Source organism: Schistocerca cancellata, chromosome 2 (assembly GCF_023864275.1).
Source record: "Schistocerca cancellata isolate TAMUIC-IGC-003103 chromosome 2, iqSchCanc2.1, whole genome shotgun sequence".
NCBI lineage: Eukaryota > Metazoa > Arthropoda > Insecta > Orthoptera > Acrididae > Schistocerca > Schistocerca cancellata.
Window position 1 is genome coordinate 1,136,830,430 of NC_064627.1, and position 22,528 is coordinate 1,136,852,957.

The window sequence follows — 22,528 nt, forward strand, 5'->3', positions numbered from 1 at the left end:
TTACACTTGACTGAGCGATTCAGTCGTTGTTCTACTCACGTGAACATGACAGAGCGCTTTCCCTTCGCACGAAACAGCTGCCTCCACTAGCGACCTTCCTTGTTTTGGTTGTACGGGGCACGCCACGTTAAAAGATTCATCGGGGACCAAATTAGCCACCCTGCGTCAGTAAGGGACGTCAATAGATGGACGCAAGCACTGTTTGTGCTTTGTTGTTTGACGCAGTATTGTACCACTTCTGTATTTCCTTGCAGAACCATGTCCTCCGTTCGGAGATACGTTGGACATATAAAGTTTCCTTACGAGTAACAAATCATTAACAACATTTTCTGATGTCTTGCCAGCTTAATAAGTGGAGACATAATTTCTGAAAGCGCTCTTCATATCTATCAAGTTGAAAGGTCCTTGTTAGAGTCCTTTCATGCTATTTTGCTCAATTTATTGCTGTTTACGTCGTACATTTCCACCTCTAAATGTACTGCGGTATTTTTAAATTTATCTGGGAGGGGACTGAGCAGTGGAATATTGACACGAAAAACTTGTCATAAAACACTCAATCACGTTTTGTATGTAATTCGTATCATACAGAGTTTCCTATGAAACCCACATCCGCCTCCTTTACGTAGTGTGTATGATGTTCTTAAGATATTGTCATCTCCTTCCCTTCTGGTGTGAAAGGATGAATGAGCGTGAGTATTTGAGGTTGCATGCTCGGTGGTAGAAGAGAAGTTCTGTCTGCTAGAGGACAGCAGTACCAACAAATAATGAAGGTTGATGCTTACAAAGAAGAAGACAGCAACCAGCCACTATTAATACCGCTGTTTATTTAAGTAAATAGCGCCTTAACCGGTTTCGAACTGACAAGTTCATCATCAGACGGTTGTTTACAAGAATTGCAAGACGCACTTTACATAATCGTCAGTTGTCGATATTTATTCTTCCACTGTAGCGAAATATTCTTGGTGTTTTTGTGCCCTAGTGTAGAAAACAGTGTTAGAAGCGCCCTATGTGAACATAACTAACCTCCAAACGATGAAATACAGAGTAAACAAATATGTGAGGTTAAGTGGTTATAGTACTTACATCGAAAATTCCGCGAAATTTTGTTGCGAAGTTGTAGGATTGTATTTTTGGAATAATACATAATAATATGCAGCTCCTTCACTACAGTGGAAGCATAAAAATCCAAATCTGACGATTATGTAAAGTTCATCTTGTAAATCTTGTGAACACCCGTCTGATGATGAACTAGTCAGTTGGAAACCGGTTACGGCGCTATTTACTTAAATAAATAGCAGTATTAATAGTGGCTTGCTGCTGTCTTCTTCTTTGTAAGAATCAACCTACATTAATTGTACACAGCCACAGTTTCACCATTTCAGTTTCAGACAAAATAGCAGTACCAACAGACGTAGGAAGATACGATTCCTAAGGCAAAGAGGTTTGTCTCCTTGGTGTGGTTTTGTCCGTCCCTTCTCAAGCTGGTAAAGGAAGCTACCTCTCTGGTCACTTTATCTGTGGGACACCCTCGGACGGGGCCCAATCTAGTTAGTTTGCGGGCACTTTCTCATGTGATAACATCGTCGAGTAAGAGCGTGTTTGGTGAGTCCGAAGCACAATGAAATACTTACGTTTTCAGATTACAGATTGATATCGAAAACGTTGTTTATATTATTTTAAATCGCGATGCAGTGCGATTTCAGTGTTGGTTTCGGAGTTTATTGCGGTAGTTGCTTTGTTTCCACTCCAATAAAGGAAAGTGGAAGCACGTTAAGTCATGAGGAGTAATTTTGATTAAAAACATCGCTCTTTAGTGTGAATGTGCGTATAAGTGTGTCTCTGTATGATTGTAAGGTTTTCTCGCGTTGAAATTCTTGAAATTAATAATTTCTCGTTGTGTTCAACACACGTGGTGTGTGCTTCATAAATTAATAATTACTCATTGTGTTCAACCCACGTGGTGTGTGCTTTGTAATAACAGTACCACGTGCTCATAAAATTGTTTAACGAGCGATGAGGTCAATACTATGGCGTTATTAACGCAGTTCGGAAGTCTTTTTTTTTTTAAGTAATGTGTTTGGATTTGATTTCTACATTAAAATCGTTGTGGAATTACATATTTTCTGTAAATGTACTTGTGAACGTGGAACATGTGCTGTAGTAACAAAACTAGCCCTGAGGAACTCTTGTGCATAATATTTCACATATTCAAACTTAATTAATCACGATCGCGAGCAGTTTTCCTATTTCACAATTTCTGGAAAGATTGTTATAGAGCATTTTGGTAAGATTGTGTTATATCGAACCACGTGATCTTTATTTGAACTTTCAATTCCAGTCTGTGGTTATCCAATGGGAACATGACTATGCTAGGAGCGGAATTTCTTTGTCGAAATAGAATGGATTGGTTATGGTTCAATTATTCTTTTGTGTACCCTTGAGCTATATTTGTGTGCTTGTTTGAATGCAGTATCCCATCCTGTTCCCTACTCTTTTCGTTTCCTATTCTTTGAAAACCAAATTTTATGCTAGCTGAACCCCCATCTGAGTAACACTTTTTCTTAATTAATTTGCAACATAAATAAGACACCAGCTTTGAGACAGACTTAGCATGTGTTACCCGTTTTATTGAACATTGATGAATTTTAAAATAAATATAAAAGTTTAAACTTACTTTACTATTCTTTAACCTAATTTTCCCCGTCATCTTTTTGGTTAAAATAATAATAAAATGATAAAAAATGAGCTGATAGTATTGGTGACTGTCGCATAGATTGAAAAATTTATAACAGTAGTAAATATTTATATATCAGTCACCCAAGCAACTTCCCACCCTTGGTTCGGAAGGTGTTTTAAAAACACTAGGCTCATTATAAAGTTACTCAATAAAATTAATTCACAATAAATAATATATATGGTGTGTCGAAGAACTTCGATTATTCAATAAAGACAAGTACTGAAAAGTGAAACAGATTCTACATTGAAATGCTTCAAAGAGAAGCAAGTACAGATGATAACACATTCTTAACACAGCCCTTTCGTCTTACTTGCTCCTAGCAGTGGTTATACTACCGTTTTTGAAATTTCATCGTAATTCAAACTGGCTATTCACATGATGTACGCTGCTAAGGACGGTGTAGTGAACTTTCAGTGCTATTTTTGTGGTTGGCTGTGTAAGTCGATAATTATTTAGCGGTAATTCACATTCAAAGAAACACACAACGCTTGGCAACCAAAAATATAAACCAAAGAGGACCTCATAATCCAGTGGAAATAACAGTACGGGCTGTGTTTCTGTTTCCGATAGCCACGACTGGATTTGGGCACCAACGCAAGTTAGAAAGAGAAAAGAGAATAATGCTAAGGCTATAACTACAGAGGAGCCTTTCTCCTCTCCAATTCCTGCTACCAGTCCCATATTATCTGTAACCCTTTCTTATACTCCTTCCTGTATAACTGCATTCCAGTCCCACATAGTGTGGTGTCACCGCCAGACACCACACTTGCTAGGTGGTATCGTCCGCCGTTCGTTAGTAAACGTCGGACCCGCGTGTCGCCACTATCAGTGATTGCAGACCGAGCGCCTCCTCACGGCAGGTCTAGAGAGACTTCCTAGCACTCGCCTCAGTTGTACAGCCGACATTGCTAGCGATGGTTCACTGACAAAATACGCTCTCATTTGCCGAGAGGACAGTTAGCATAGCCTTCAGCTACGTCATCTGCTACGACCTAGCAAGGCGCCATTACCAGTTACTATTGATGCTGTAAAACATGTACCGTCAAGAGCGATGTTCAGCAATTATGGATTAAAGTTAAGTATTCCAGAAGCTACGTCCTTTTTTGCTAAAGTCTAACTTCCTTGTCCTGTTCCAGACCTCACGCCAGCCTGCGTGAGCTAAAACGCGTGCCTTTCGGCTTCCTCTCATAGTGGGTTGGCTCTCTTGCCAATCCACAACACATAGTACTCTCTTTGAGTACTGAATTACTTGCTCAACAAGCTCACATATAATACCTCACAACTACGGTGGGGATAGCTTTATGCAAAAAAAAAAAAAAAAAATCATGGAAGGTGGACCCACATATTTCGTCATTTGTTTCAAGTAATGCACTTTATTACTTAACATCAATATTATCTTACAATTTTAAAAACACTTATTAAAAGAATTAGAATTCTTACAATCGAAATTAGAACAGGCTCAATTGATTAAAAACTAATTTTTACAACAATACCACTAAGAACAGGGCTTGAAACTGACAGTATACAGTTCCCAAAAACAGCAAAGGGTCACACCAACTGGGCATGGCTACAAGTGGGTTCAACAAACAATTTTACCAAACAAATTAATTTCATTGACAGCCATTAAATGTAATAACAATTTCAAAGCTTAGGGAACCTTTACACAATTGGATAACATTCTCCCAAATACAGGAAGTATCACGAGTTTTAGCTGCTGGAAGGCGCTTGCAAAACTTATCCACGTGATTTATGGCTAGGATTAGGTTGACCCGGCTACAATATTTCCGCTGCTCCGAGCGTTTTGAATAGGTGTGAGTAGTCGCTGATCAGCGGGCGACGATCTCTGTCACAATCAGTCTGAAAACAGATTATGACAGATTTTCAGTTGATCCACTGTCGCCTTTATTGCTATAAGCCGGTCATCGGGCGCCAGAGCCTCCTCTTCTCTCACGATTTCTGGTTCATCACGGAGATGGTCTGCCACTTCTTCATCATTTTGAACTGGGCTACTTAACTAAGCACTGTATCGTGTGACGGTTGGCTGCGGCAGTACACGCCTACTAACTCGTCACTGTTCTTCTACAAACGCAGGAAACGAATTACGTCACGATACTATGGACTGCTTAATCTTATCACGTGCAGTGGCGTACTTTCACACTGTGTCGTTGGGCTTTCAATGTTCGCCGGGTGTACCCACATGTACCTGCAAGCAAACAAACAAATTAACTGGGCTACTCTATTTTTAAACTGGCAGTTAAAACTGTATAACTACCACACCACAATACAGCAGTTGGCTAAAGAAGTACAAACGGATGTTGTGACGAAGCAAGATGAGATATTTTTAGTTCTCGTCTTGCTTTGCCGTCTGCGTCCTTAAATTCGTTTTGTTGCTTTTAACTATTTACCATTAGCATACGTGAATATAATCTGCATTTTCATAAAAGAGAAAGATTGGACCTCAGTGTTAAAGAATATAACACCAGATCTAATTTTGTGTTTCGTTTTAAGTATGTAATTGATTTTCTAATTCATTTTGACTATTCCTAGTTAGCATCTTTCTTTATAGCAAGAAATCCGTAATTGTTTCCTAACGTAAATTCTATTGTTGACAAATGGTTCAAATGGCTCTGAGCACTATGGGACTCAACATCTTAGGTCATAAGTCCCCTAGAACTTAGAACTACTTAAGCCTAACTAACCTAAGGACATCACACACACCCATGCCCGAGGCAGGATTCGAACCTGCGACCGTAGCAGTCCCACTATTGTTGACATATAAACAAATATAAATTCTGTACCGATCATAAACGTTTGGAAGACGAAATGCTAGTAATCTTACAGTACCTATTTCGCTATATTCGAAAACATGTTAACAAACCCAGCCCTGAATTAATTCCAAAGTAATTAAAAGTTTTGTCAAAAGTATTGTTTACATAACTATATTTGTTAATTTGATGATTTAAACAAATAATTTGGCACAGCCCTCGTAGTAGAAGAAACTACTAAAAAGAACCAATTTTTCGATGTATTCAGTTAATTTAATGATTTAAGTTTTGATTGTAATTTCTGTAAATTTACCTTCAAACAATGTGTAGCTTCAGTACCAATTATTGTGATAATATATAAGGGCCCAATTTTGGTCACGAGACAGACAGTCCACAGACGAGCTACAGACGAGAAACCTGTGTTGGTTGAAACGACAAAAATGGTCGACTTAACAGTGAAAGATGTATTACACCAATAGGTGATGTGTAAAAACAATGACAGTGACTATTTCCTTACGTACCTGATTATTCTTCAAGAACTGTGAACTTTGTGGTTATGTTTTTCCTGCTCGTAGATGTTCAACAGTAAACTATTGTAGCAGTATGTGGAGTTTCGCCTGCAGACTATTAATGAGGCTTATCGAAAGTTAGACAATAGTGCACTGGCCATATAACTGTGTACTATTGGGGGGTTGTGCAAAGTGAAATTAAAGTATGGTTAAACGCAACTGTGCACCTGTAGGCTACATGATTTACAGTAGTCAGTGTCGGAATCCACAACCCATTTTCCAGCCAGTGGAGAAACGCAGCACGACGACACTGAGGACAACAAACGCAGAAATAAAAGCCGGTGGAACAGCCACAACGTCTCCAAGCTGTATGTTAAGAAGTCTTGCATATAACTGACCAACCCCCGCATCTGGAATTACCACATTATCAGGGACATCAAGCAATGTGACTTCACTTTTTGTCGTTATTCTGGTATATGAATAATTAACCTCACATAGTTTTTATGGTCCATACGTGTAATTCTCTGCCGAAATAACAAATATGAACGTTCCGGCTGCCTGCCGCAAATAGGCGTCGCTTCGATTAAGTCCTTTAATTAAAAAGTCGAGCGTGAACCAAAGGATTTTAAAAATAAAAGAAAATTTTTGCTTCTCTGTGACCCGCTCATCAAGTCTTGAACGGAGACCGGGACGGCTTTTGTGCGCCAGACACCAAGGGGACGGCGTCCGGCAGTGTTTTCATTACCAGTTAAAGGGACACTCGTCAGAAGCGGGATTTCTTTTTCCGCGGCCTGCGTTAATTGTAAATACGCCAGCAAATTGCATTCCGCTTTGCCCCCAGAGATCCGAAGGGTGGCATAAAGTGTTTGAAGACAGCGCGCCAGGGGATGGGGTAACTGAAGTGCAGCGAGCGACGCTGAGGGTGGAGGTGGAGTGGAGTAGCGAGCAAAGGAAGCTAGGGGAAGGGGGGCGGGGGATAGGAGGGGTTCTGCGGCGCGCATCAGCTGCCAGCTCTTAATTACAGGCAATTAAACCGCCGCCCCCTAACTCTCAGCCAAGATGCGAATGGCTTCTGAGGTCGTTCACCCCACAATTTGCAGCAGCGAGAAGCAATCCGACTTCAGTGAACTCGTTTTGTTTACGCTTCGTGTACTTGTCGGCCAATGACGTTTATGGTATGTGAATAGCCGAAGGCGGATGATTTCCACTCGGGAAGAGAAACTTGGTCTTTAAGGAACATTGAAGACCAACCAGAGTGGTTAAATAATAGGGCAACATCCCAATCAATATTATGAAAACATAAAATATTAAGAACCAAAATCAAACAACAATGGAAAATAACGAGTATTAGCAAAATCATAAACCTTAAATAAAACCAATAATAAAAGGCAATCTAGCAACCTAATATTTGCGAGCGTACAAGTCTGGACCATTAGAAGTAGAAAATGCTGCTGTTGTATTCTGCTTGTGCGACCAGATTCCATCATCTGCAGAAAGCAGCGGACCTGAGTCTGCTTTGTATTGCTTCGACACAACTGACCCCGACCTAGACCTTCAGTCTGTGCAATGTCGCACAGTGGATACCCACAACACTCTCAACAACATACAGCATATCCAACAATTGTTGCAGGACATAACAACACCTAGGTCGTCTCTACGTTTTAAGCGCAGAACAAACAAAGCTAATTCAGGACATTTGTATTCCCGATTGTCACACCTCTATGACAATACATTTAATTATTTGTACTACGATTGCGTCCTGAAAAGTAATCCCTCGGAATTTTATGGAAAAACTTTTAAAACTATTTAGAGAAAACAAACGTTACTAGCATCCTACACCATTATTTCTCATGTCTTCATATTTATTTCTAAACATGGTTACCCTGGCTGCCAACACGTTTGTCCTGAAACGTCCCCTTAGAACAATTTATACACGACTGTGCTTAGCCTGACACACAATATTATTTAGCGCAACGCAATCTGACTATCAAAGATCCCTGCAAAAGAATGGCCCTGAGTAACTTTAACCTATACCTTTCACAAATCACTTACCTCACAAAAATCTTCGTTACTCGAACTACTGCAATGCAGCGAGCGCCACTATTGCCAGCTAAATAAAAGATTCAAACTACAGAAGGCACTAACTACTGATAGGGATAGTTAGCAAACGAAAGATATTAATAGAGAACAAACAATGTATTTACCTTAATAGTCATAATATATATAGCAGTTCATGACAAATTACAAAACTCCGCCATCTCTCTCCTCACATCCACCACTGCTGGCGGCTCACCTCTAACTGCGCAACGCTACGCGCTGTTCACATCCAGCTGCCGCTGCCCAACACTACAATGGCAGACAACAATGCAAACTAGCCACAGACTGCACACAGCACAGCCAGTGATTTTCATATAGAGCGCTACGTAACGTTGCCAATAAGAAAACATAAACAGCCTACTTACATAAAGAAAACATAAACAGCCTACTTACATAGCCCCCACGCTCCCCACAAAAAATTTTACAAATTTTTTTGGGCAGTGGCCAATACAGATTTGAAAAATTTTTTCATAATTACAGTAAGAAAGATATCAAATGCACACACTTATTAATACAATGTTAGTCAAAAGCTAAAATTTTCTCACAGTCCATAAAGATAGTCCTGATCATTCATCATAATAGTAATTACAGTTTTTGTTTTTCACAAAGTCTCATTAGTAAAAGAAATTGCACACAGAAGTAGTGGATACTTACAGTCCCAACGGGAGACCAGTTCCTTGGTAATGTCACTGCAGCACGTTTGTTTTCGGAGCCACAACCTCACCTGTGCCTGAACCGTTTTGTCATTGTCAAAGTGAGATCCTTCAAGGTTTGGAAACAGCTGAGGATCGTATGGAAGATGGGGTCGAGTGAGGACTGTATGGAAGATGATCGACGATAGTGAACTCAAGGGGTTGCATTGTTACAGAAGTCGCAACGATCGTGTGCGATCTGCCAAAGTCATGGTCAAGTAGAGGGTGCCCAATGTGTGAACAAACTTTTCGAATTCGAAACTCTAATACAGCACGCTCTTCCTCACGCACTGACATTGTCACGGTAGACGCTGCCACGTTACACGCTACAATTCGGAGCCTTATAGTGGCAGAGAGCTGCGAATATGTAGACATGAAGAATAAAGTTGTAGAATGTTAATAACGTTTGCTTTACTTAAAAAGTTTTAAGAGTTTCCGAATTTCCATTTCAGCACGCCCTCGTAAAATGGCTAGTGTTCGGATTCTTCGTGGATAGGGAAAACGAACCCCAGCGACTAGAAGTAACTGAAACACAACATCTCAGCAGGTTTTAATTCAATAAATTTTGAAATTTCCTGGCAGATTAAAACTGTGTGCCGAACCGAGACTCGAACTCGGGACCTTTGACTCTCGCGGGCAAGTGCTCTGCCAACTGAGCTACCCAAGCACGACTCACGCCCGGTACTCACAGCTTTACTTCTGCCAGTACCTCGCCTCCTACCTTCCAACCTTCACAGAAGCTCTCCTGCGAACCTTGCAGAACTAGCACTCTTGGAAGAAAGGATATGGGGAGACATGGCTTAGTCACAGCCTGGGGGTTGTTTCTAGGACGAAATTTTCACTCTACAGCGGAGTGTGCGCTGATATGAAACTTCCTGGCAGATTAAAACTACCAACAGCCGCACACTTTAAGATATTTTATTTCATTTCTAAAGCATCCTGTTTCGACAATTCATTTTGCCATCTTCAGTCCCCATACGCTTTTTTTCCAATCAACGAAGCAGCAGTTGCTGTAACGTTTTCTATGAATCAGCTGCACAACGAGTGGGATTCACGATATCCAGTTATATGGCGCTGTAGGACAAACTCGTTGATTCGAAAAAAGCGTATTGGGAATGAAGATGGCAAAATAAATGGCCGAAACTGATGGTTTTCGAAATAAAATAAAATATCTTAAATTGTACGGCTGTTGGTAAAATTTATTGAATTGAGAAGTACGTACCAGCTGATGTCCCCTGGCCGTAATGGACCAAGAAAAACATCTCACCAATGTCGGGCAAGATTATAATAAAATATATCCTCATCTCACGTGTGTCGAGAAAGAAATTTTGGATGTACGTTACCCACAAGTGCCAGGGACGAAATACATTTTGCGAGCGGTATCTTCTCGAGTTTGGATCAGATTGTCTTACACAACGAATGTTTGTGGCAGTTAATCAGGGCATGGTATATGCTTCCACGCCGCCTTAGCTTCTAATGTCATTTAGTGTTTCCAAATGACATGGTGGCAGACAGCCTTTCTTTCGCTACATATCTTGAACTTTGAAGGCAGTTTTTATATCATAGGATGTACACAATTCCAATGCAGATTTGTGATTCTTTGGCTTAGTTTTTGGTAAACACCAGCGTTTTTTACTTGCACAAGGCCTGCAGAGCGGCTGACTCTCACCACAAGGTGATCAATGGTTTCACCTGGCGCCCCCCTGTCCGCGAAATCTGTCAGATTGCTTTCCACTTGGCCCTTCACTAAGGGATCGCTTGAAACGATTGAGTCCCAGCCTGCCCTAGCTTCATTTTCGAGCACAGTCACAATAGAATCATGTATAACTTGCTGTCTTCTTATATATGTACGAGGGCTATCCAGAAAGTAAGTTACGATTGATCGCGAAATGAAAATCACATTGAAAATCAGAAATGTTTCATTTGTAACAGTTAGCTACACCTTTCAGCTACTTCTCTACGTAGTCGCCGTTCTGACTCAGACATTCGTCGTAGCGTTGTACCAACTTTCCGCCAATTCTCTACGCTGGCCTAAAGCTCGTTGTCTGTGCCAAAATGTTGTCTTCATAGCCAGCGGTTCGTTTGACCAGAGATGAAACTCAATGGGAGACAATTACGGGCTGTATTGTGCGTAACCAAACATATCCAATTGAAACGCTGCAGGAACATCTCCATTGCCAATGCAGAATGAGGCTGAGAATTGTCTTGAAGAAGAAACCGCACGATAGTTATGTAATGTTGGTTGCATACCTTCAGGGGAAAATTCTCACTAGGCCCTCGTACTTGGCGAGAGACACTATTTTCTATAACATCTTTACGCGCTCACTAAGAGTTCAGGAATGAAAAGAGCGACATAATTCTACCTAAAGTCATACTAGAGACACTGCCCAACACATCTTTGCAAAGCTTTATCGGATTTTCATAGTCGTTTCCATTTCGCGACCGATCGTAACTTACTTTCTGGACAGACCTCGTATGTGCTCCATTCCATCACACACGCCACTAAATTTAGTCACAACAGAAAGCAGTCCTCCCCAATAGCTGAGAGTGTTAGATGCCCTCTGTACAAAAAAAAAAAAAAAAAAAAAAAAAAACTGATTTAACCGATCAACGACGAACTTAAGCGGGTGTCTTACGACGTCCACCCCGAGCAGATGCATCGAACGACGAAAGCTAACAAAATGAGATTTCAAAAAAAGTTGTCAGCGTGATGGATTGCCGTCCTACGGCCCGTGTTCGATTCAGGGCTGGATCGGAGATTTTCTTCACTCAGAGACTGGGTGTTGTGTTGTCCTAATCATCATCATTTCATCCCCATCGACGAGCAAGTCGCCGAAGTGGCGTCATACCGAAAGACTTGCACCCAGAGGATGGTTTACCCGACGGGAGGCCCTAGTCACACGACATGTATTATTATCACAATGACTTGGACTTACGTTTTAACTGCTGTCGACAGCTTTGTTATTGAAAATGTTTGTTCTTCATGATGGAGATCTTTTTTATTTTCATCTCATCGCTCTCAATATGCCCATATTCACCTCTATGTGCAGTTGGCCTACATCGTCCACATCAACAGAACACAATAAATAAGCAAAAAATACTATCAACAGTGTGCTTTTAAGCTTAACAACAAACATCCTCATTAGGTTCCTCTCAGTGTGGAAAGACCAAATCTGATCTCCTAGCCTAGCCATTACATGGCGACGTTCCGTTCGCTCAGATATTGACGGCTACAAAAAGGTTCATCAAAAACAGTAACTTATTGAAATTTCCTGGCAGATTAAAACAGTGTGCCGCGAAAGGCAAAGGTCCCGGGTTCGAGTCTCGGTGCGGCACACAGTTTTAGTCTGCCAGGAAGTTTCATATCAGCGCACACTCCGCTGCAGAGTGAAAATCTCATTCTGGAAACATCCCCCAAGCTGTGGCTATGCCATGTCTCCGCAATATCGATTCTTTATCGATTCTTCCAGCAGTGCTAGTTCTGTAAGGATCGCAGGAGAGCTTCTGTAAAGTTTGGAAGGTAGAAGACGAGATACCGCCAGAAGCAAAGCTGTCAGGAGGGGCGTGAGTCGTGCTTGGGTAGCTCAGTTGGTAAAGCACTTGCCCGCGAAAGCCAAAGGTCCCGAGGTCGAGTCTCGGTCCGGCACACAGTTTTAATCTGCCGGGAAGTTTCATATCAGCGCACACTCCGCTGCAGAGTGAAAATCTCATTCTAGTGACATACTGCACATTGAAAACTCACTGTCTCATGCCAACGAGTCAAATTGGTTGCTGTTCCATATATAAAGTACAGGTTTCACGATTGAGCGCACCTTGACCTATAAGAAGCACTTACGTAACACAGAAGTAATATCGTATGAAAGATAATCAGCAGCAAAATGGACTCTAAGCCACAAATTTTTAGTTCAGCGCTGATACCAGTCTTCATTTCCGTGCAGAATACGCATGCTCTGTGTGGTACAGTTCTGCTCAAGCCAAAGAAATCGACAAGACATTGAATAAAGTCGAAGGACTCCTACTGTGAGTCTGCTGCCTACACCTCACGATGGTTTGTCATCTGGTGGGTACTGCTCTTCCGGACATCCGCCATGAAATTATTGTCAGTGGGGGACGAACAAACCTGATCGAGAAGCCTAGTCACCCAGTACATCTACTGTTTGTGCAGAGAATGAGGTGTAGGGAAAGGGTCATGAAAATAAACAACATACTGCAGACGAGTCCATCCAAAGCAACAACGGAAAAGATGAATACGCAAGCTGTAAACAGTCCTCATTCACCACCATCATCTGAAACCTGCCCTCGTGGTGAATGTCATTGTGTGGCGTCCTCTCAGTCGCCTACGCAGTAAAGTCTAAAGATTCAAATGCAACATCCAGAAACAAGAACTTCCAGACGATGTTACCAATTACGACTACCACGAACCACCTTTCTCCGTTCTGTACCGATAAAGATATACGTAGGTAGCTCCAAACGCGCCCTTGATTGCCCGCTTTTGGTCATGCTTGATGTAATCTTACATGAAGTTGTACACAGATATCTCTGCTTTAAGCAATTTATTTGATACGTTTTTTAATTTATTTTTATGGTTCTTTTATACGAAAAAAAAAATCAAGTAAAATGATGCCTAAGTAATTACAATAGGGATACTGGCGGCTCGAATCGCAGAATACAAGGGCGTGCTGAAAAGTAATGCCTACGAAATTTTAATGTGAGAATTGTTGATGGTTTTTAAATAAATCAAACGTTATTACTATTCCAAATCTTTATTCTTCATGTCGACACATTTACAGTCCTCTGTCACTACAAGGCCGGCCGCTGTGGCCGAGCGGTTATAGGCGCTTCAGTCTGGAACCACGCGACCGCTACGTTTGCAGTTTTGAATCCTGGATGTGTGTGATGTCCTTAGGTTAGTTAGGTTTAAGTAGTGATAAGTTCTAGGGGACTGATGACCTCAGATATTAAGTCCCATAGTACTCAGAGCCATTTGAACCATTTGAAGCCACTGCAAGGCTTCAATTTGAAACGTGTAAAATGGCAGTGTGTAATATATGCACGTCGGTGCGTGATAAACAGTGTGATGTGATGCAGTATCGAACTCCAAGAGTTTGTCCACACTTGGAGCACTCACGCCTTTAGTATAAAAAATGCGAGACCACACACGAGGACTGCGGCACCTGCAATAATCCGCCGCCTTGGGTTCACTGTCATCGGTAATCCTCCATACAGTGCCGACTTGGTCGCATCGGGGCTCCATGTGTTTCCAAAACCTAAAGAACACCTTCGAGGACTTGGCTCTGACAGTAATGAAGCGGCGCAAGCAGAGGTAAAGTTGTGGCTCCGTCAACGACGTCAGACATTCTATCAACAAGCTGGTCTCTCGTTGGGAGAACTGCGTTCGTCGCTAAGGTGGCTATGTTGAGAAATACAACATGAGGAATAATGATGTAGATAGTAACGTTTGCTTTATTTAAAGAGCTTCAAGAATTTTCACATAAAGAATTCGGAGGCTTTACTTACCCCCCCCCCCCCCCCCCCTCTTCCACCCTTCTATGTTTTGACCGTGTCTCTCAAATACAGCTCATTCAAGAGCTCATTTCTTCTCAACAGAATCCTAGCAAGCTGCGAATGAAGCAGAGAGATAGCTAATTGGGATTAGTCCGGAGGGGATTGATAGATCCAGAATTTGCCGTACAACCAAGAGAAACTTGTAATTTGTTTTGTTTTTGGTCATCAGTCTACTGACTGATTTGATGCGGCCCGCCACGAATTCCTTTCCTGTGCTAACCTCTTCATCTCAGAGTAGCACTTACAACCTACGTCCTCAATTATTTGCTTGACGTATTCCAATCTCTGTCTTCCTCTACAGTTTTTGCCTTCTACAGCTCCCTCTAGTACCATGGAAGTCATTCCCTCATGCCTTAGCAGATGTCCTATCATCCTGTCCCTTCTCCTTATCAGTGTTTTCCACATATTCCTTTCCTCTCCGATTCTGCGTAGAACCTCCTCATTCCTTACCTTTCCAGTCCACCTAACTCTCAACATTCGTCTATAGCACCACATCTCAAATGCTTCGATTCTCTTCTGTTCCGGTTTTGTTATATAGATTCCAATGTCAGTCTTCCTTTATAATTTAGTCCTCTGTGGCTTCCTCTAGTACAATGTATTCCTTCATGCTATAACTCATGTTCCGTCGAACCGTGTCTTCTTCTAGTCTGTCTAGTCTTCCAGTCTGTTTTTCTTATTTTTTCTGTCCTTCCCTCTACAATTCTGCGAAGAATCTCCGTATTTCTTATTTTATTAGTCCATTCAACATTCAGCAATCTTCTGTAGCACCATATCTCAAACACCTTGATTGCAATCTTTTCCTGTTCTCTCACTCGATATCAGCTGACACAAATTTAATTAAATGCAGTCGGAATTAACGTTGTAGTGGGGTAGAGCTCATACACAGATGAAAACAAGAATGTTAAGAAGAGTTATGATATACCTAGTAACCATGTCTCTGATTCAACTTAAGTACAGTTTTACCACTATTCATCTTACCTCAAATAGTCAATAGCTTGAAAATTTTCTGTAGTCAATAATTCAGAACGAGCAAAATTCGTAAATACAACGCTGCTTATTTCATGAGCTTTCCAAACATAACCTTCCATGTTAACATCACTCGTGCTTGTTCGAATTGGATGCCAGGTACCACATCACTGACGAGGAGACTGAGGGTCTTGCAGAACCAGCATATCTCGCAGTGCTTGTCACAATATCAACCACATCACTGCTGACTGAGGGAGCTCCTAGTGCCTCTGTCCCTGACCGTCGTTGGGACGACCTTCCTGTGCAGTGGGGTCAGGATCAGCCGACTACGTGATTTCCAACAATGCAGTACATCCCAGTGGATCATTGTGCATCACAGTCATCTTCCGGGGTGATACCAAGGACGCTCTAGCTATGCAGGGAAATATTCTCATGTTGAGGCATCGCCTGCTGACCGCCACGCGGCAGCACGCAAAACTTCAGCCAAATTGTTTGTATAGTAGTCTTGACGACAATCCAGTCGAGCCAACAACAGGAGTCAGCGGAATTTCAGCACGTCACTGGCAGAAATCATTGACCGAGGCAGACGACCAGACACAGAAATGTTAATCCGAACGAAAAAAATATTAACGTGCTTATTATGCTTTATTGGCGCCGAAAGAAGCTCTTCAAGTCCAGAACACAAGCCTGACAACGTTGAGCTGTCTCTGATTGGCACCACTATGGACCTGGGAGTACCAGGTTTGAGTTGGACACCAGCTTTTATCCAACTCTCACCTACATTTGGGTACTGTGTACTTGTTTTTGATGTTGAAAGTATTTACTGTCATCTATTTTTAACTAGTGTAAGAAGTTATACACATGGACACACACACACACACACACACACACACACACACACACACACACACAGGATGGCGGTTATCGCTGAAACAACCCGTTTGGGTTAAACCAGTTCTTTCCATCTCCACTTCAACCTGACTGTTAAAACCGCTGAAAATAAGCAGATTATTTCTGTCACCTCCAGTAATAAAAGTAGTCTTCGGACAAAGATTGAAACACTCTGACGAAGACAAAGGAATAGGAGATAGCGACCGATATGGGGTAGCAGAAATCTGTGTCATTGTCTCGAGCAAAGACGGCCAAGATAAAGGAGATGGGTGTATTGACAGTTAGAGCGGAAAGTCAGAAATGCATCGTCATTTTCGGATAGTATCAACTTTACACCTTGAAGCGACCACCAAATTAAAGGTTCAGCTATTATCCATAGTATGTCAGTAAAATTGTGAGTATATCAGTCAAAGTTACTTTCTCTTCCACGGATAATTGTGGATGTTTCTCTGCTTATATGATGTCACAGTTTTGTTGTTTCTCCTCCAGTTGCTAATTCTTTACAGGTACCCGAAGAACACAGAGAGAAACTACTATACAGACCAGATGAGGGCAAGTCTCAAATCCTGCATGTACACGTGGACCGTCTAAATATGTCACGCTACACAGCAACAGGTACACTATTACTGTGCAATGCTGTGCCGATTCTTATGACACGTGTTATTTGCTAGTTTCTACCTGTTGGCGTTGTTATTAAAATACAGATGGTCACTTTTATCACTTTCTTTCTAAATACAATATTTCATCGCAAGGCAAATGTAGCTATTAAACATTACCCACTGTAGTTCATGGTGCGGGTTCCTGTAGTCATGTCCTAGTTCATGAACCGCGGGCAACGTATGAGTGGCCAAGTAATTGGTCCCGACAGTCGGGATACCAGTTACTTTGGAATAAGGCTGGGCATCTCGGACATATTCTGAGTCGTGGTCACTTTTGTGCTCATACGGCAAAGACTACCAAATCCACCGGTTAGTCCCTCAGCCGTTAGGGGTAAAACCCAATGGGACTCGGGGCAAGTAAGGCTAGCAACCTGCTTCCCTGGTACTTTAAATATGATGCTGGCAACAATCAGAGCAAAATGCCTCGGACCTTTGGAGGTGACGGAGCCCCACCTCTAACTGACAAACCAGGGACTCCTAAGATAAGACTTGGCAAACAAATGGTAATGAGATGGGGAGCTATTAATATCAATGGGGGCTACCCTGGGAAGAATGTAGAGCTGGCAGAGGCTGCAAGTAAGATGGGGCTGGACGTTTTAGCTGTTAGTGACATTCGGGTAAGGGGTGAAGGGAGAATACAAGGTCTACCTGTCAGGAGTCAAAGCAGGAATAGCACAATGGGGTGTAGGGCTTTACATCAGGAAAGAAATGGAACCCAGCGTAGTTGCAATAAGGTATGTAAACGAACGACTGACGTGGATAGATTTGACAGTGTCTAGCAAGAAAATTAGGATTGTGCCAGTATATTCGCATTGTGAAGGGACAGATCAAGATAAGATGGATAGTTTTTATGAGGCACTCAGTGACGTAGTTGTTAGAGTAAAGGACAAGGACAGTGTTCTGCTCATGGGTGATTTTAACGCCAGGATTGGAAATCGAACGGAAGGGTATGAAAAGGTTATGGGTAAATTTGGAGAGGATATGGAGGCCAACAGGAACGGGAAAAAACTCTTGGATTTCTGTGCCAGTATAGACTTAGTAATCACAAACTCCTTTTTTTAAACATAAGATCATTCACCGGTATACTTGGGAAGGCAGGGGAACCAGATCTGTCATTGACTATATAATAACAGATCAGGAATTCAGGAAGGCTGTGAGGTACACACGTGTTTTCAGGGGATTCTTTGATGACACTGATCATTATTTAATCTGCAGTGAAATTGGGATTGTGAGGCCGAAAGTGCAGGAGGTCAGGTCCATATGTAGGAGGATAAGAGTGGAGAAACTTCAGCATAAGGAAATCAGGCACAAGTACATAACAGCGATCTCAGAAAGGTACCAGTTAGTTGAATGTAGTCAATTACAGTCATTGGAAAAGGAATGGACAAGGTATAGGGACACAGTACTGGAAGTGGCTAAAGAATGTCTTGGAACAGTAGTGTGTAAAAGTAGGATGAAGCAAACAGCTTGGTGCAATGACGCAGTCAAGGCAGCCTGTAAAAGGAAAAAGAAGGGGTATCAAAAATGGCTACATACCAGAACCCAGGTAGACAGAGAAAGTTATGTTGAAGAAAGAAACAAAGCCAAACAGATAATTGCAGCATCCAAGAAGAAATCTTGGGAAGACTTTGGAAACAGGTTGGGGACTATGGGTCGAGCTGCTGGAAAACCATTCTGGAGCGTAATTAGCAGTCTTCGAAAGGGAGGTAAGAAGGAAATGACAAGTATTTTGGACAGGTCAGGAAAACTGCTGGTGAATCCTGTGGATGCCTTGGGCAGATGGAGGGAATATTTTGAAGAGTTGCTCAATGTAGGTGAAAATACGCTCAGTAATGTTTCAGATTTCGAGGTAGAATGGGATAGGAATGATGATGGAAGTAGGATCACATTTGAGGAAGTGGAGAAAATGGTCAATAGATTGCAGTGCAATAAAGCAGCTGGTGTGGATGAAATTAAGTCGGAATTCATCAGTAACAGGGGAATGTCAGGTCTTAAATGGCTACACAGGATAATTGAAATGGCCTGGGAGACGGGACAGGTTCCATCAGACTGGACAAAAGCAGTAATCACACCAATCTTTAAACATGGAAACAGAAAAGATTGTAACAACTACAGAGGTATCTCTTTAATCAGTGTTGTGGGTAAAATCTTCTCAGGTATTGTTGAAAGAAAAGTGCGAGTATTAGTTGAGGACCAACTGGATGAAACTCAGTGTGGGCTTAGGCCTCTTAGATGTTGTCAGGACCAGATCTTTAGCTTATGGCAAATAATGGAGAAGTGTTATGAGTGGAACAGGGAATTGTATCTATGCTTTACAGATCTAGAAAAGGGTTCCTAGGAGGAAGTTATTGTCTGTTCTACGAGATTATGGAATAGGAGGCAAACTTTTGCAAGCAATTAAAGGTCTTTACATGGATAGTCAGGCAGCAGTTAGAGTTGACGGTAAATTGAGTTCATGGTTCAGAGTAGTTTCAGGAGTAAGACAAGGCTGCAACCTATCTCCACAGTTGTTCATATTATTTATGGATCATATGTTGAAAACAATAGACTGGGTGGGTGAGATTAAGATATGTGAACACAAAATAAGCAGTCTTGCATATGCGGATGACTTAGTCGTGATGGTAGATTCGATTGAAAGTTTGCAAAGTAATATTTCAGAGCTAGATCAGAAATGTAAGGAATATGGTATGAAGATTAGCATCTCCAAAACGAAAGTAATGTCAGTGGGAAATAAATATAAACGGATTGAGTGCCAAATAGGAGGAACAAAGTTAGAACAGGTGGACGGTTTCAAGCTCTTAGGATGTATATTCCCACAGGATGGCAACATAGTGAAAGAACTGGAAGCGAGGTGTAGCAAAGCTAATGCAGTGAGCGCTCAGCTACAATCTACTCTCTTCTGCAAGAAGGAAGTCAGTACCAAGACTAAGTTATCTGTGCACCGTTCAGTCTTTCGACCAACTTTGTTGTATGGGAGCGAAAGGTGGGTGGATTCAGGTTACCTTATCAACAAGGTTAAGGTTACGTATATGAAAGTAGCTAGGATGATTGCAGGTACTAGTAGATGGGAACAATGGCAGGAGGGTGTCCACAATGAGGAAATCAAAGAAAAACTGGGAATGAACTCTATAGACGCAGCAGTCAGGGCGAACAGGCTTAGATGGTGGGGTCATGTTACACTCATGGGAGAAGCAAGGTTACCCAAGAGACTCATGGATTCAGCAGTAGAGGGTAGGAGGAGTCGGGGCAGACCAAGGAGAAGGTACCTCGATTCGGTTAAGAATGATTTTAAAGTAATAGGTTTAACATCAGAAGAGGCACCAATGTTAGCACTGAATAGGGGATCATGGAGGAATTTTATAAGGGGGCTATGCTCCAGACTGAACGCTGAAAGGCAAATCAGTCTTAAGTGATGATGATGATGAGGATGAACATTACCTACTTTGAAAAACCGGGTTTGTTACGTTACGAGTATGTAGGGGTATTATTCGTCCACTTAGTAGTGGTACTGAGGAAAGCTGAATTTCCCTGCTAAGGTGGGAGCGAGTCGGCTATAAGATTACGTCACGCCGAATGCCCGGACGTGTCCAGGTGCAGAGACGAGCAGCGTCACTGGAAACGGGTAAATCTCAACACTGGATATTCGGACGGGTGTCGCTTGCATTGCCTTTGTGCAGGAGACAATGTTTCAAGAAATAGCGGAGTGACAGACAATCTTAAAGATGAGTAAGTTACAGCTCTTTGAGCTTCGACAGTGGCCTACGATCAGCTATTAATGCAAATCTGAATCTCAGATAAAAAATCTCAGAAAAATGAGGCATATCCAGTGGCATAACAAAATATTTTAATAGCTTTAAATCTGTAGAAGTTAATATTTCACTCGTCCGCAGCTCGTGGTCGTGCGGTAGCGTTTTCGCTTCCCACGCCCGGGTTCCCGGGTTCGATTCCCGGCGGGGTCAGGGATTTTCTCTGCCTCGTGATGACTGGGTGTTGTGTGATGTCCTTAGGTTAGTTAGATTTAAGTAGTTCTAAGTTCTAGGGGACTGATGACCATAAATGTTAAGTCCCATAGTGCTCAGAGCCATTTGAACCATTTTTTAATATTTCACAATGAATAAACATTTACACAACGAACTTCTGAATTAACAAAATTTAATTGCTTCATACGATTTCAACGAAGATGTCTCAGATGACAGCATTTCACTATAGCTATCATCCCTGAAATCTGCATCTATGTATCTATTTTATTTATTGATTTATGACATCTTTTATATATTTTTGTCATGCAAATGTTTGTCTGAACATTGAATTTATGATGTTTTCATAGCAAATGAGCACAGCATCATTACCTTATATTTTGTTATACTTTCGTATTTATTTAATGAATATTTCACTATTTTGCCAGTAACGTTATTTACATGTTTATTGCAAGTGACAAACTGCCTATTGGCTTCTGTCTCGGGTTCTTCGGCCGACGTTCATCTAATGATTTTTCTGACGTTTCGCCAGCACGAGTGGCTGGCATTGTCAAAGCTTCACCCTCCATTGCCGGTGGTGAACTGTATTTATTGCAAGTACCATTAAAAGCCGTGCAATTTAAAATTGGTCAATCACTTTAGTTAGCGGACACCACAGCTGAAACCAAAAGACGCTTCTATTAAGAACGCATAAATAACTGTTCAAATAACATTAAGAGATAGGCTGTATTCATTTAATGTGAGCACGTTTGTGCTTATTTCTAAACTATTACTGACATTTATAAACGATATGAATGTAACTGAATGTTCATAACATTTCCTTCATTTAAATATTGTTATAATATATTGGTTTAGTTCAGTAAAGTGCTTACGATGATTCAAATCACGTCTGTAGCACATAAGAACTATGTATTTTTGGTGCAAATGGCTATCAGCCAATGGCAATGCAAACAGTAGCAAACTGTATGAGAATCAAGTGGAGAGCTCAAGGGAGCAATTTTGGACACTCACGCGAGTTCTGAAGGAAGGCAGACCTTTCAGAAGAACTGGCGCCATTCCGTCGTCTAAGTAATTGTATCGGAGCGGTGAACGGCCGATACCATTCTCTAACGTTTGAGGGAAGTTTATATTTCGAATGGTGTTAATGTACTCCACAACAGGTCTTTATTTCAGCTAGTATTACGGAAATGAGAATAGACAAAGTACGAGTTACTATTCTGTGCGTCGTGTGTGTTAATTTGTGAATCATCATGTTGGACTCTTAACTGTTTTGAGCTGGTGAATATTGCCTATACAGTGTATTACAAAAAGGTACGGACAAACTTTCAGGAAACATTCCTCACACACAAATAAAGAAAAGATGTTATGTGGAAATGTGTCCGCAAACTCTTAATTTCCATGTTAGAGCTCATTTTAGTTTCGTCAGTATGTACTGTACTTCCTCGATTCACCGCCAGTTGGCCCAATTGAAGGAAGTTTATGTTAACTTCGGTGCTTGTGTTGACATGCGACTCATTGCTCTACAGTACTAGCATCAAGCACATCAGTACGTAGCATCAACAGGTCAGTGTTCATCACGAACGTGGTTTTGCAGTCAGTGCAATGTTTACAAATGCGGAGTTGGAAGATGCCCATATGATGTATGGATTAGCACGGGGCAATAGCCGTGG